At 48.9% G+C, this 4,342-nt stretch overlaps 1 long non-coding RNA gene across 1 annotated transcript; it reads right to left on the bottom strand.

The window, feature by feature from the left end:
• Positions 1-567: 567 nt before the first annotated feature.
• Positions 568-3,464, bottom strand: LOC149316916 (uncharacterized). The gene is made up of 3 exons (XR_016280719.1): positions 3,022-3,464; positions 2,843-2,904; positions 568-699 (listed from the first exon to the last, which is right to left on the bottom strand). It is a non-coding gene; the product is annotated as an uncharacterized LOC149316916 (long non-coding RNA).
• Positions 3,465-4,342: the final 878 nt, after the last annotated feature.

The following is a 4,342-nucleotide window of genomic DNA, read 5'->3' as shown; positions in this document are numbered from 1 at the left end:
TCTGCTGTATGTGACAAGCCTTGAAACATGTTGAGCAACTTTATTTGCTTGGGTATGCATTAGCTTTATTTGTTATGATGGAAGAGGTTCCATTGGTGCCCTCTCCTCCTGGTCAGGAGGTTGAAACATTGGTCGTGTCCTGGAAGGTGTCATGGCCACCCTGCTCAATGGGCCTCTTCATCATGCTCATAAAAGAGGACATTTTGGGATTCCTCTTTGTCAGGAGGTTGAAAAATCCTGGAAAAGGAGGAGGCCAGGATCCTTCACTGCCTGACCTAAGATCATGGTCCCTTCTCAGGACACTATTGGGCACCCTGCAGTAGGTACAGGAGGTCAAAAGATGAGACCCCTCTGTGGTTTGCAAGACTCTTTCCTTACCAGCTTAACTTAGCGCAGGCCCCTTGTGGTTCCATAAGTCTGAAATGAGTGCAGGAAAAAGCCATGAAACGTGACACCTTCTGTCCACCAGTGGGGCCAGAAGGATGCTCCAGACAGCCCACTGAGGGTACCACAAGGGCATCCTTATGGATATGGAAAAGAGTGCTTCTTCCAGAAGCACCCAATCATTTCTCCAGGAGGCATTACAGCAGCCCTCCCTCCCTTTTGTTGTTGTTAACTACCCTCAGAGTACCTGGCCATTCTCCTCTCTACAGATGTCATCATCCATGGTCCAGTCTTCTGTATCCTGAAAATAAGTGGCTGCAGGGAGGACAGAAGTGAAAGCCATCAAGACTCTTGTAATGACCACTTAAATTACCATATTAAGTTTCTTTCAGATGACAGCAACCTGGGCCTTATTATCCCACCGCTGTCACCAAAGTTATATTATGCACCCTCTCTTTAAACTGCCATCAAAATTAATGCTTATGTGAGAGTGGGTCTGCAAACTTGAGCTGACCCTTTTAAAAACTCTCTGGTTTTGACCTACTGTGTAGGGATGATGGTAACATGAATGTGATTGAAAATGAAGCCAAGCTTTATTTAAAGATAAAATATAAAATTTATTAAACAGGTGCTTCAAATATATGTTACTTGAATATATTTAATATAAACAATTGTTGGTTCAGGCACTTGTATCTCTTAGATGTTACCGTTGCTACAAAACAGTTAACTTTTCACTGTGTGTCAATGTTACCAGTTCTCAAGGACATTCCTCCTATCCTTTTCTCTTGCTTAGTTCCTGATCCGAACTGATGAATCGGATCAGCAAAGACCTTCATTCCCACTATGATGATTTCATTAATGTGGATCAGGCACCTGGGTCCCCTCAGTGAAGCCCTGTTCCAAGGGGCCCAGGGGAAGGCCGCCCATGGCCTCATTTAAGTGTCCCTCCTCCTCCTCCTGGGCCACTTGCCCTGTGGGGTCCTGCCAGAGGCTTTGTGGGCAGCCTGGACTGCCTCTCCCATCATCCCCTGCTGCCAGCATCTGGCGCAACAGCATGGCGGTGCAGGGCCCATGGGCCTTGGTGCTGGCACCAGGATGGCCCTGGTTCTGGCTGACGTCTTCTTCACTGTCGAAGGAGGAGGAGTGGGGGTGGCCTTTTCGTGCGGCTGGAGGTAGGAGGCGGCAGAAGGAGGCCAGGGGCAGAGAAGACAGAGGCCTGACAGAGAAAGCAAAAAGGCAGGGCAGAGAGGTAAGAGGCTGGGTGGAGAGGCCGGGGAAGCTGTGTGTGTGTGTGTGGGGGGGGGTACTCCCAGGGCAGATTTGAATCCACCTGGTTCCCATTGGCCTGAAACAATTTATTTCAAAATATATCAATTCAGCCCAAAAGGAATGGAAAACCCCAGCGTCTTTTTGACACGGCTTAAATGGGGGGAAACCATGCCCCCCTTGCTGAATTGGTTCTAAACTGATTCCCAAGTGGGGACGATGGTGGTTTAAACTGGATCATGGTTCAGTACGATCCAGTTTAAACCATAGTGGAAATAACCCCTTAGTTTTCCTATCCTGCTACTCAGTCAAAATATAACCTGCAGGTTGTTTCCACAAGATAACTCCCTAACCTGGAGTGTCTATTAGGTTATAAACCGTCTTCTCTGGCTATAACCTCTGTTCCCCTCTGGAACTCTTAAAACTCGATCCTTCACTCGGACTCAGCAGAACCCTAACTAAAGTCCCAACTGTCAAAATGGAATTTTTAACCTTTCTCTTCCAGCACCTCACTGGCTGACACTAACTGGCTTGTGATTGGCTGTTGCTAAGGCTAGGCTAATCTGTCTTTTCACTACAACTCTCTTTACACACACACACACACACACACTCGGCCCTCTTTATCAACAGATAAGGTTCTTCCCGGTCATGGTTCGTCACACCTGGACGGCACCCCGCTTCAGCTTCCAAGTTTTCAGACTTTCCTCGCCTCGGTTGCCAAATACCTTCTTCACATCAGTGCTTTGCGCGGAACCATCTTGTTTGTTCCTTTAGCTATGTTTAAAGCACAATTCCTTGGTTCTTCGGTTCTTCAGCTCTGAGTTTAAGTCAGAACTCACGCATTCGTCTTACACTGGAACCAAACCGCAGCGGATAACAAGGTCCGTTTGTGTCTGTGTCTGTGTGTGTGTATAATAGGACCTCCTCTGGGGGTCAGCCAGACTCTTTCCTTACCAACAAAGAGCGAATCTTCTCCATGCCAAACGTCTGGGAAATGTCCTCCTCCTCACTGCAGGCCCTCTGTTGCTCCAGAAGTCTGGAATGAGGGCAGGAAAAGGCCATGAAGGGACCACAAGGGCATCCCTATGAAGCCAATGGACTGTGGATGGGAGTGCTTATTCCAGAAGCACTTAGTCACATCCCCAAAGTGAGGAACCATAGCAGCCATCCCTCCCAAGTGAGAACAAATTACCTGTCTGAAGCAGAAGAGGGGTAACACTCATCCTCCATTCTGCAGGTATCACCTGCTAAATCCTGTAAAAAAAGTCAAGGGAGGAGGAAATGAGAGAGGCTACATGAGGCCCTGATCCCAAATAACTTTCCCTAAGAAAGAGGAGAAGGGGATCCCCCACTTTCCCACCACTAACTTACCCATAAGATGGCAGGTTCATTGACATTATGGGTGATGTTCTTCTCCAAGGTTTCCTTCTGGAAGCTGGGAGGAGAGGCAATACAAAGGTCCAAATAGAAGCCCACCCACGGCCCCTCCATGGCCCCTCTTGGGCCCACATGCCCATTGGAGATGGAAAGAAAGGCAATACCTCTGATCCTCTTCTTCCTCCTCATTTTTGGCCTCTGTGGGTGCCTCCTCCATTTGTGGGGGTCCTTTCAAAGGAAAAGAAGAATGAATTTGGACACTCCTCCACTGAAGGGCTTTCCACCTCTGTCTCTCGGGAGCAGGGGAATTCGCACTTGAAGGCAAGCCAGTGCAGAGCAATCGGGTGACATTATAATATTAGAACGTGTGCAGCCCAGATATTGCTGGACTGCAACTCCCAGTATTCCTGGCCGCTGGCTATGCTGCCTGGGGCTTCTGGGACAGACAGTCAAGCCACATTGGACAAGGCACCATGGAATGCAGAACATTCATAGAAAAATGTAGGATATTAGAAAACAGAAGCCAACCCCCCTCCCCATCCCACCTAAGATCAATGTAAATCCATGCTTCTTAGCCATGCTCGTAATGGAGGACATTTTGGAATTCCTCCTGGTCAGGAGGTTGAAATGTGTCCTGGAAAAGGTGGACGCCTGGTCACCGTCAGGAGGAGGGGTCAAGGCCCTTCACTGCCTGAATACAGGTCATGGTCCCTGTAGCGAAAAGACAGATTGAGCTGGGATAGTGACAGCCAATGCTGGCAGGGAAAGGTTGAAAATGCCCTATTGGCAGTTGCAATTTCAGACAGGGTTCTGCTGAGTCCAGTGAATGGACATAGTTTTATGAGTTCCAGAGGGGAACTGAGGTTTAAGTTCAGTGTGAGGGGCTTAGAACCTGATAGATACTCCAAGTTGAGATATCTTAAGGAAATAACCTGCGGGTATGCTGTTTAAATGACACATGCATCTTAAGAGGCCAGAAGCCGTGCCAAAACTGCAGTCCAGTCCTTAGGACTGAAATGTCATGCCCAGCCTGGAGGACGGCTTGGAGGACTCAGAGGATGAGCTAGAGCCCCTGGGGCTTGAACCTGTAATGGAGGAGCCAGAGCCCCTGGGGCTTGAACCTGTAATGGAGGAGCCAGAGGCTGGCCCTAGTTCTGCTGGAGCAGAGTCTATGGCCCCTCCAGAGGTTCAGCAGTCAAGTTTGCCTGGTGCCGAGGCTGTGGACATGGAGGAGGATCTGGGCAGTGTGCCTACCTTCAATGAGCGTCGAGCAGAAAGAGAGGGCCTTCGAAGATCTCGGAGGCTTTATCAGAAG

The sequence above is a fragment of the Sceloporus occidentalis genome, unplaced genomic scaffold (assembly GCF_023333645.1).
Source record: "Sceloporus occidentalis isolate IW3139 unplaced genomic scaffold, rSceOcc1.0.p SCAF_3, whole genome shotgun sequence".
NCBI lineage: Eukaryota > Metazoa > Chordata > Lepidosauria > Squamata > Phrynosomatidae > Sceloporus > Sceloporus occidentalis.
Note: the sequence above shows the minus strand (reverse complement) of the source record. Positions and strands in the feature narration are given on the sequence as shown.